This window comes from Capra hircus, chromosome 8 (genome assembly GCF_001704415.2).
Source record: "Capra hircus breed San Clemente chromosome 8, ASM170441v1, whole genome shotgun sequence".
Lineage (NCBI taxonomy): Eukaryota > Metazoa > Chordata > Mammalia > Artiodactyla > Bovidae > Capra > Capra hircus.
The window spans coordinates 47,658,510-47,671,077 of NC_030815.1; positions in this window are offsets into that span (position 1 = coordinate 47,658,510).

Below are 12,568 nucleotides of genomic sequence, written 5' to 3' on the forward strand. Positions count from 1 at the left end.
TGGACACACCGAGAGCCTTTCACTATCTCTGTTAAAAATTTGCCAGCAAGATAATAGTTAGCTCTTTATCATCTAGTGGAATTTTCATGACTAATCTGAACATGACTGTTAGAAACATGTGAATCAACAGATGTAAGTAGAGTAAAAGTTTATAAATGAAACTTGGTAGAGTTCTATCAAGTGAACTGATAGAAATTCACTGATTATCTAGGTCATTTTCAAATAAGATACAATACTGAAATACTGATTTAATCAATTATAGGTTTATCTACTTCTAGGTCCCTACTGCAGAGAGAAAAAAAAAAGGTGGATATAATCAAGTTCAAAGTTTATTTGTAGATTTTGATTACCTATTTCTGTAAAAAAATTTAATTTACATATTTCAGCAATTCTAAGGCACACTTTGTTTTTTTCAAATCTAATACACTGAAATTGAATTTTCTTACAACCCAAAGTGTTGCATTCACAATCCCTACCAGCCAGGCAGCACCATGACTGAGCTGTCATTGCTGGTATATACCTCATTGGTCATAGTTGTTGGTGTGTGCAATCTAGCACTACAGTGCTGAATTTAACTGCTGTTAAACGTTTTCAAAAATCTTTTGCTATGATTCAGCATTTAAACAAAATGTTTGGAAAATGCAGAAAGGCACAGAAACACAGCAGAAGGATATACATTTGATATGAGTGAAACAAAGTCTACTGTGTATGCAGAAAGACATGGAAACTGAACAGAAAATATTCCTTGTAGGAAGAATGACCACAGTGCCAAATATTCTTATAAGGGAATAACTAAATATAGGAACTGAGAAAAAAAGATGTTTGCAAGTAAATAATGTTATATTTCATTACTGAGATATATGCAAAGAACTTACTATCACAAGTGAGTGGATGCCACTGGAGGCAAGAGAAATTGCCAGACTCTCAGAAAAGCTGAGAGACATTTCAAAGAAATAATTGGTTTCTGGGCTGATTCATATGCAGTTTTCTTCTTTCTTGGCAGGACATAAAACAATGGTGAGTCTTGCAATCGATGGAATCCTAAAGTTGATTAAATATTATGTTTTTCATCATGGCTGAGCAGCAAGTAAACCTCAGTAAGAGTTTAAAGTAACATGTCGCACAGTAGTTATGACTGAAATACAGAACCTTCAAGACCTCCAGTTTCTCAAGCCCTCAGGGCCCATAACACACATCCAATCGTGCAAATCATCTGAAGGGACAGTCTCAAAGCATATTATGTGCCTAGCCAACTACATGGAGAACTGTGTATTGCCTTTCAGTGGCTCAGACAGTAATCTGCCTGCAATGCAGAAGACCCAGGGTCCAATCCCTGGGTCAAGAGTATCCCCTGGGGCAGAGCATGTCAAACCACTCCAGTATTCTTCCCTGGAGAATTCCATGGACAGAGGAGCCTGGCGGGCTACAGTCCATAGACTCACAGAGAGTCAGACACAACCGAGCGACTCACTTTTTTCATGCCTAGCGATCTTCTAAAAACAGGTTCGGGTCATCAATCAGGTTTGCTTAATTCATGGTAGAGATGAGTAAGAGAACATGTACATCACACAGGCTAGTCTAAAAGAGCCTGGAAGACCATGAGGTGAAACAAGTGAACTCTCCCCAACCTCACAAATCAGGTTAATCACTTACTCCTGTGCAGAGGGTGGAGCATGGGATGCAGAAAGAGAATGTAACTGAAAATGTTATTCCAACGCTGTTGAGAAGTGGAGCACAAGTTTGATACTAATTTTCTAGGGCTACTATTAAAAATTATCACCAATTTAGGGTCTTAAAACAACAGTAATCCAGCAACCAGATGGAGGTGAGCAATCGCGGCGCTCAGGTCCTGTGGGCAGCAAGGAGGAGCAAGCCCAGGCCCAGCTCTGGCTCCGGCACTCCTCAAGCCCCAACCCCAGCTCCACTGGCCCCAGGGCCCCTGAGCCCTGTGTTCACCTCAAGACCCAGCCACGGGGTGCCCAGCTCATGGGGCTGCAGGAGAAGACAAGGGAGGGCTTCCAGGTGACCCTGGTGGACGGGGTGACCTGTATAACTGTGAGGTGGCCATTTTCCGGCCCAACACCTACCACAAGGACCACTACCTTCAAGGCGTGCCTCAAGTTCCCCATCTATTTTCACGCTTCAAGTTCCCCATCTGTTTCCTTACCCTCTCGTCAGCCTCTCAGTTCCTGGCCAGGGCGTGTCACCTCGGCACCTACAAGACCAGACCTCCAGGCTCCACACCCCAGGCCCGGTGTCCAGCCCCAGCACCAGAAACTCCTCTGGCGCCTCACCTCCCTCCTCAGCAATGCTTCTCCCTGGTGAGAAGGACCTCTTCTCACCAGCCATGGTGATTCACAGGGAATGGAAAGAGAACAAAGGCGAGGAGCCGGCACTCAGGAATGATCTCGAAAGCAGGTCCTGGGACCGAGGTGGACGCAGAGGGCGGCGGCACAGAGCTGCGGGCCACACAGGTGTGAGCACGGAGTGAAGACCAGGGCGCCTGCGCAGGAGGCGGCTCCACTCTGACCTCGAGGCCCACACCAGAGCGGAGAACGCTCTCAGAAGGAGGAGGATGAGCCGCAAGCAGGAGTTCTGACTTGCCCCCACCCCACTCCGTGAAATAAACCTACAAATTTTGCAGAAACGGCAAACAGAAACGTACACTCAGAGTTCTAGAGGCCAGAAACCCAAAATTAAAGTGTCAGCAGCACTGGTACCTTCTGGAGACTGATAAGAGAACCCATTCCTCACCTATTTTCTATGTTAATGATTGTTGGCATCCTTTGCATTCCTCAACTAGTAATTGCATAACTGTAAGTCTCTGCCTCCATCTTCACAAGGCTTCCCCAGCCCCAACCCTGTGCCAAACTTCCCTCCCCTTTCTCTTAGAAGGGTAACAGCCATTGGATTCATAGCCTATCGTATACCTAGGATACTCTCAAAGACATAAGAGACAAGGATTCAATCTCTGGGTGGGGACGATTCCCTGGAGGAGGGCATGGAAAACCACTTCAGCATTGTGCCTGGAGAATCCCATGGACAGAGGAGCCTGGTGGGCTACAGTCCATAGCGTCGCAAAGAGTCTGACAGGACTGAAGCAAAACGCACAGCACAAAATCCTTATTTAATCTACGTCAGTTCAGTTCAGTCCAGTCACTCAGTGATGTTTGACTCTTTGTGACGCCATGGACTGCAGCATGCCAGGCCTCCCTGTCCATCACCAGCTCCCAGAGTTTACTCAAACTCGTGTCCATTGAGTTGATGATGCCATCCAACCATCTCATCCTCTGTCATTCCCTTCTCCTCCTGCCCTCAATCTTTACCAGCATCAGGGTCTTTTCAAATGAGTCAGTTCTTCACATCAGGTGGCCATAGTATTGGAGCTTCAGCTTCAACATCAGTCCTTCCAATGAATATTCAGGACTGATCTCCTTTAGGATGGACTGGTTGGATCTCCTTGCAGTCCAAGGGACTCTCAAGAGTCTTTTCCAACACCACAGTTCAAAAGCATCAATTCTTTGGCACTCAGCGTTTTTTATAGTCCAACTCTCACATCCATACATGACTACTGGAAAAACCATAGCCTTGACTAGACAGACCTTTGTTGGCAAAGTAATGTCTCTGCTTTTTAATATGCAGTCTAGGTTGGTCATAACTTTTCTTCCAAGGCATAAGCATCTTTTAATTTCATGGCTGCAGTCACCATCTCCAGTGATTTTGGAGCCCCCCAAAATAAAGTCTATCACAGTTTCCATTCTTTCCGCATCTATTTGCCATGAAGTGATGGGACCAAGATTCTATTTCAATATAAGATCACATTTACAAGTCAAAATGACTTAGACAGATAGTTTGGGGCAATACTAAACAATACTTATGAAAACATGAGAACAAGAATTCTCCCCCTACTCCTCTTTTATTCTAGGCACTGTGCCAGACACCAGAAATTCATAAATGAGTAAAATCCTTGCAGTCCCTGTCCTGTGCTCACAGTCCATTCTTCACTTTCCCTACTGCCAATGCCATAATAGAATGGTCTCCTAATTTTTCTCCCAGCCTTGAGTCCAACTGATCTGTCAGATATAAAACAAAATTAGGCACACACACAAAAAAGAACCTATAATAGCAGAAACAGGCAGTAAACATTGTATCTCAATGTCTTATAACAATAAAACCTTGTGCCTTATTGATGTCTGTGACAAATAGCCAGGGGTCTTCTTTATGTCATTCTCACTCAAGGACCAAAATTCATGCTTCTAGAAGAGCTAAGGCCAGGGCTCAATGGCAGATCAGATAGTGTCTCTTACAGTTTCTGAAGACATGGCATATATTAGCATTGGTAAAAGTGAGTTATGTGTTCACTTCAAAGGCAGACACGGAAGTATAATCTTAATAGAGGCTTAGAAGTGGGAAGAACTGAAACTATTTGGTGAGTTGCTCGAATAACTACCACAATAATTTCTTCTGTTTAAATATTTTTAATGGATCTCTCTCACCTAAAGACTCCCATTTGCACTCCTTAGCATGGTATTCCAGGCTCTATAGGGTGATCCCAATCTTAATTTTCAGCCTCATTCTCCCTCCTTCACTGCCATATATGCTCCAGCTACCCTAAATTTCAGGGCTTCCCTAATAATTAGTAAAGAATCCACCTCTAATGCAGGAGATCCTAGTTCGATTCCTGGGTCAGGAAGATCTGCTGGAGAAGCGATAGGCTACCCAGTCCAGTATTCTTGGACTTCCCTTGTGGCTCAGCTGGGAAAGAATCCACCCGCAATGCAGGAGACCTGGGTTGGGAAGATCCTCTGGAGAAGGGAAAGGCTACTCACTCCAGTATTCTGGACTGGAGAATTCCATGGGCTGTACAGACCATGGGGTCACAAAAAGTCAGACACGACTGAATGACTTGCACTTTCACACTAAATTTCACTACTCAGAATTCCCTGCTGTTCCCTGCTCTCTAGCCTCCAGGCCTTTGTTCTCACTGTTCCCTTTACCTGGAACAACCTTTAATTCACTTCCCAAGTTTTTTCTTAAAGTTCTCTTCTTCTTTGAAGCGGTCTCTAAGCTTAGGTACAATTAATCTCTCCAGCTGCAATCAGATTTCATTTGTACTTATCTCATTCCTTCACTGATTTATTTACTCAAGAAGCAAATCATATGCCAGGCAGTGTACTGCAATAAGAGAAAAGAGTATAGCTTTAGTCTCAGAACACTAACTACATAGCAGAGGAGAAAGAAAAGTAACAGGCAATTACAATTCAGGTGTGCACATGCCACTGTAGGAGAAGTATGAGGTGCTACGGGAGCCCCCAGCACAGTGGCAGTTCCTCAGAGGATAGAATGGCTAAAATAAGATCAGAGGCAGCTAGCCAAGAAAAGGAGTGGGGAGGAGAAAGATGTGGTGGGTAGAGAGAAAAGTTTGTATGAAGCTCAAGAGAGAACACGTGGTAAGTTTGGAGAACTGAAAATATGTACTTAAGAAATACAGGGGAAATATGTGGCATACACTGTAAAGCAAATTGGAGACTGAATCCACAGTTCCTGAATTCGAGAGCAAATGAGCGCCTTTTTCCTACTTCCATGATTCAGCATGGGGACTGGTTCCTTAATTTGGCTTTCTTGATCTATCAACTTTTCTGAGATATTTATTTTTGTCCCTTAATGCTACCTCCTAACATTATGTTTCCTTCTTTTTTCAATATATATTTTCTGCTTAATTTTTTGCAGTATTCTATTAATATTATTCAATATTAATATTGTTAATCAATTTTTATATATATATAAAGTGTTATTTTCTTTTCATTTTTAATTATTCCATAATATTTTGTGTAAGGCCTGCCTATAAACAGCTTATATTTTATTTTTTAACCAGATTTTTTAATCCAATATTAGAAAAGTGAATTTAATCTGAAGCTAATTACTGTAATTAGTGATACATTTGAATTTCTACCATTTTACTCTATATTTTATTTTTTGCTATTTATTTTTATGGGTTTTCTTTTTTCTCTCTTTTTTTTTGTGGGGGTAGTGTTATCTTTCATTAAATAGATTTCTCAAACTTTTCTTTTTGCTTTCCAGTTTGGGAGTTATGCATTTTGTGCTTGATTTTTAGCAAGCATTTATAATATGATGACAAAGCCAATCAAGTCTCTCTTTTCTCTCCTGAAAAAGACAAGGACCTTAGCACATAGTACCTTCCTCTACCTCATACCTTTCAAGTTGGTATGTGGTATTTTATTTCTAGTCTGTTTTCAAACACAAACACAAATATTGTTATGCCTGTTACTCTGTGGAAAGTATTTTTTAGAATTATATTATATGTTTTACTGCTTCCTTTGTTCATCATCACTTCTTGTACCCCATAGCTTCACTTTACAATCATTTTTCTCTTTCCTGGAGTATGGGCCTCCTGATTATTCAGGCTAACACCCTCAGACCTGGTGTATGGCCCTGATGATGTGTGACCTAGCGCTTTAAAGGGTCCCTCTGGCCTTCATCCTGTGTGTCTGTCTTAGCTAAGGAATCCAGAAGCTGAAGAAGATATAGCCATCTGGGCATGCACCTCTTGTCTTCTGGACCGTATTTCAAAGATTCAGGACCCTGAAATTTCCTGCCTGGATGGCAAGTGTTTAAATTTTAGTTTAAATTTCTGGTTCCCATGGAGCTTTAGCTCCTGCTGTTTGATACTAGTTCCTTTCCAGTTTCCAACCTGTATAAATTTTCCTGTACTCATTTTGAGTTCAGCTGTGTGTATGTGTCTGTGCATACATGTGCACATGCACAAAACATGTTACCTAACAAACCTATGTATTTTGAGTAGAAGGATTGTTGAGGGCAAGGAGACACTGTTTTTCATCTGCTAAGCGCACTCTCTTAACCTTAACTTTACGTGTAAATTAAATGTAAAATTTAAGTGAAATAAAATTAACTGAATCACATTGATTAATTTTAAAATTAAATTACATGAAGTAAGCCTCTTACTGTGGCCCTTGGACTATGTATAAGTAACTCTATGATGTAGGGCAAATTACATTATCATTCTGACCTACAATTTCTCTTTTTAAAAAGGAGATTAGTGTGAGCTGCACATAGTGACTTCCATCCAAAAAGTACAGTATAGAAAGAGGGGACAGAGACAACTTTACAGCTGAGAAACCTGACAAACACGACTTCTACCAGGTGATAAAGATAACCATTTAAGGTGATAAGTAATGTTAATAATAGGCACTCTTGAAATAATGTGATTAGAACGGCACTTTATCTCTGTGGTTTTCTTTTCCAAAACCCAATCTAATCATGAGGAAAATATCAGTCTCCAATGAGGGACTCTACAATACCTGAGCAGTACAACTCAAAACTGTCAAAGTCATTAACAAAAAAATGTCTGAGAAACTCTACAACCTGTAGGAGCCTAAGGAGACATGATTAATAAATTTAACATAGTATCTTAAATGGGATTCTACAACAAATAAAGGTATTAGTTAAAAACTAAGATAATCTGAATAAAATATGAACTTTATTTGACTTATTATTTCATTAATTATAGCAGATATAATATACTAATAATGCAAGATATAATGGTAATAATGGGAAAAACTAGATGTGAGGTATATGGGAAATCTCTTCACAATTTTTCAATAAATCTAAAACTATTCTAAAATTAATAGTTCATTTTAAAAGAGTTTGTAAAACAAAATACAAAAGATTAGATGTGATAATACCATATGAATGATCAAGTAATTTTAGCCTGAATATTCTGATATCAAAATACAAGATAATGAATTTCCAAAGTTAGCAAGAATAGAAAGAAAACCTCTTGTAAGAGGAAATTGGATCATGCAACTTCAACAATGTTTGTATCCATAAACATTATCATTTCATATGTATCAATTTGTACCTTATCTACCCAGCATTGCTGCTGCTGCTGCTAAGTCACTTCACTCGTGTCCAACTCTGTGTGACCCCATAGACAGCAGCCCACCAGGCTCCCCCGTCCCTGGGATTCTCCAGGCAAAAACACTGGATTGGGTTACCATTTCCTTCTCCAATGCGTGAAAGTAAAAAGTGAAAGTGAAGTCGCTCAGTCATGTCTGACTCTTAGCAACACCATGGACTGCAGCCTACCAGGCTCCTCCTTCCATGGGGTTTTCCAGGCAAGAGTACTGGAGTGGGGTGCCACTGCCTTCTCTGCTACCCAGCAGAGTACCCAGGTGCCATTGCCTATCTCCCTACCCATAGATAGGTTGTATCTATATTGATGCACTAAGACATAATTCATTCATTTTGACTGAAGCATGGTAATCCCATGTATGAGTACACTATTGATATGATGTATTTATGCAATCCATCAATGATGAGTGTTCACATTCTTACAATTCTTGACCCATATAAAAACAGCAGTAAGTATCTCTACATACCTCTTTTGCACACATGAACAAAAAATTCATAGGCATATATATAATTAGGATAGTATATACACAAAGCTATTAGATATTGCCAATTTGATCTCCAAAGTGTTTGTACCTGTATACTTTCCAGCCAACAGTGTTATCTAAAAAATTCATTTTTTCTACATATTCATGAACCCTTTGAATAGTATTTCACTTTTTAATTGAATTCCCCCTAAATAATCATACAGTTAGCCATCTTTTCATGTATGTATTTGCCTTAGATTTCCTGTTCTGAGTTGAATATGATTAAAAACCTCCCTTGGTTTGCTTTTATTTTTCTTAATGATTTAGAGAAGTTCTTAGGTTTTTTATACCAATTATTGTTTGTTATCCTTGTTCGAAATACCCTATCCAAGTTTGTGGTGTTTCTCTTGACTGCTTATTTTATCTTTCGTTGCACAAAATTATTAAATTGTAATTTAGTAGAATTTTTTAATGTTTTGTATGTTTCATGTATTTAAGTCATTCCAATATCAAAATTATATTCTTCTATATTTTCTCTAAATGTTTTATGTATTTATTTATTGGCTGCACTGGGTGGCTGTGGATTGAATCTCAGCCCATGGCAGTGAACGCTGAGTCCTAATCCCTGGACTTCCAGGGAATTCCCACTCTCTAGAAGTTTTAATGGGTTTCCCTTGTGGATCAGCTGGTGAAGAATCTGCCTGCAGTGCAGGAGACCTGGGTTTGATCCCTGGCTTGGGAAGATCCCCTGGAGAAGGGAAAGGCTACCCACTCTAGTATTCTGGCCTGGAGAATTCCATGGACAGTCCTTAGGGTTGCAAAGAGTTGGACACTACTGAGTAAGTTTCACTTCACTTCAGGAAGTTTTAATAGTACTACTTTCTACATTTAAATATTCCAATTACATGGACTTTATTTTTTTTCATACTATGAGGTAGGGATCTAACCGTTTTTTTCTATGCGGAAAATCAACCTTTCTCACATGTATTGTGAGAGTGTGTTTTGACACAGTGTGTCTTTTACCCATTGGTTGTAATGCCATCTTTGTTACAAATCTGCTTCTGGGTTCTTTGGTTCACTTCACTGGTTAGGTTGCTTGTTTAAATGCAGACTTCTGGGATTTAACCAAAGATTCTAATTCAACCCATTTAGAATGGAACCTATGAATCCACAGTTCTGACAGTAAACTGCATGGTTCTGATGGAACCGGCCCACAAACTACATTTTAAGAAGGACAATCCTGTACTTTGAGAAACAATAGATAATGGGAGAATCCATAATCAAGATTCCTCCATCTCTAAAACCTGTTCTTTTTCCGTGTGGTATCTGAAACTTTTATCATTCATAATTCAACAGCCCATTTCAAGGCAGTTTGACTCACAGAAATCTAATCAGAGAGAAAGTCTAAACCCTCTTTATCTAGCTTTCAGTTTAATACCAAGGAGGTGAGTACATATAAATAGCTAACTTCCCCATAGTAATTAACAGTAGACTTACCTTCACTCTTGAACCACTGACAAAGGCTCTTTCCATGACCAAACTTGAACCAGGCTCCTCTGGGTTTTTTCTGACGAGGTTCCTGACCTTGGGCTCTGTCCTTGGCCTTTTTAATCCAGTTTTAGCAAAACTCCAATGTACTGAAAACTCCCCATCCTTAATATCTAATCAAATTTCTCATTCCCCCTCCCCACTCTTTAGTATTTCATCACCTGCCAGCTTCAGCAAAGCTCCTGCTGGGCCAGAATCCCCTAACGCCTGCTGCTTTTTCTTAGTCATTTTACATCCACCAGTCCCCACCCTGCTCCTTGGGTATAATTCTTCACATGTCGTTGTAATATTTGGAGTTGCACTCCATCTCTCTCCCCTACTGCAAAACTCCATTGTCATAGCCCCTTGGAATAAAGTCTGCCTTACCATCTTTAACAAGTGTCTTGAATATTTTTCCTTTAGCATCATAGTCACCAGTGTAATTTTCTATTTGTAGCTCTCACCAAAATGATGATACTGGTTCAATGACTAAACTTTCAGACATGTGAGGGCAAAACACACACACGAAGGAGGAGGGCAGGATTTGTTTAAAATAGTATTATCTCACTAAGCAAACTCAGAGTGACTAGACAGATTCAACTGGCTCTGGCTGGTTAACTCAAGTACAGAGAGAGCTTCAGCAAAATGTTAAAGAAAGCCAGGGTAGAGTCATTCTTCTCCCTCCTCATCCTTTATTTCCAAGTCTTTCATTGGTTACCTTTATGCTTCATATTTAGCATTTACCTTCTGTAAACAGATAAAGAACTAAATAAAATTTAAAGAAACTCTCATTATTGTAATCTGGTAAGTAGCTGCACTATAGGTGGTAAGTTGACAAGTTAGAAGTTGACTACCCAACAGTTATACTTAATAGATTTTAAATGTAATATTTGTAGATACCATGTTAAAAATTTATAACTGAAATACACTAACTCATTTCAAGGAATTGTAAGCAAGAGACAGAAAGCATAGACTATTGGTTTAATAAAACCATACACCCTCCAGCAAAAAATAATAATAAGAATAATAATTTGGGGTTTGTATTATAATTGACCTTTTTCTTCTGGATAAAACTGCACAGGAAGCCCCTAATCCTCATGATTCCTAATCTTGTTTATGTATCATCTATCTACTTGGATTCTTACCTAACCTTGTTGGCATATGTTTTCAATATAGAGCTGCAACAAAGGAAAGCTATAATTACCAAATCTCTTCCTCTCAGCTATTGAAATAAGATGATTTACAGAAATGCAGGATACCATAAACAAAGGGGATTTTCCAGGGCTCATAGAGCACAGCTTCCAGGAAGATGTTGGAATAAATACACTTTTTTGTGGCCAAGACCCTGGGCCTGCAATCCAAATAGATTATATGTTTCAGAGCCAGGTAGAGTTACTCATCTAGTCTCCATGTTCTGAGAACATTGCTTAAGCAGGAGGAAAATCACAGTATTATCCATAACCTTCCTGAAGCTCGTCGGAAGGGACTCCGTTCAAATACAACTATTCATATCCTGTAGATGGTAGTGACTCCAGTACCTAATGAATGATTATCCGGTTTGTAAATTTTCCAGATTTGTAAACTTCCTCCAGGCTTCAGTGGAATCAGCCTCATGTGCAGGTGAAGTATGTAGGAGGGCAAAATTGTCTTAAAAACCAACCAAATCAGATAAAACTTCAAGCAACACACACTACTTTTAGCATTATAGGCACAGTGGGCAGACATGAAAATGGGTTTTTTGCCTGAGAGGGAATTTGTTTTAGACACATGAACCAGTCTGACTTCGAACTAGTTTACAAAGGGCTAAGGATGCTGAGGGTTGAACATGGGACATGTGAGTAATGATGGGGAATCAAAGGTACAAAGAGGTTTGGGAACATGGTCTTGCCTAGTGTGACAAGGCCATAGCAGTGGACCCTGGGCAGTGAAGAGGAGATGGAGGTGGAGTTGTGCTAGAAAGAAATGGGGTACCGTAAACATAGTAAGATTTGTTGCCAAAGGCACTCACTTTCCAAGTCCTCTAACTCAGCTTCAGCTCATCACATAAGCCTTCCCTCTGAACCATTTCACTGCACAATAGCATTTTTCCTACTTGATAAGAAGGAGTGAAATGTGGATAAAGTATTGGAAAAGAATCAGAAGTGAGTTTTTTGCATTCCATGTTAGTTTATGGTGAAAGGGATTAGAAGAGGCAAGCCATTAACGGCAGATTTCACTTGTGAGAGTGGACAGCAGGAAACGGCACACGCAGCTACAGAGCGGGGTGCAGCCGCGTGTTTCCACTTCACAGGTGTCTTTCCACGTTTCATAGCTGCAGTCTGAACACAGCTGGTTTGCTGAGTTATGGTGCCAGTCCAAGGAAGGGCCTAAATGCAAACCTCATTCTGGATGTGCAAACCAATTGCCTGCCCTGAGGGCCTCTTTTCTAGATACAAACAACTGAGTACAGGAAGTGTGTTAAAACTAGGGCAGGGGCTTTCTTACTGAGCTCTCAGTGGTTCCCAAATCTCACAGTATCTCTGAAGTTTGTTTAAAAAATACAGATTCCGGATTCCCGACAGCAGAAACTAACACAACACTGTAAATCAACAACATTCCAATAAAAATTAATTTAAAAAATACAG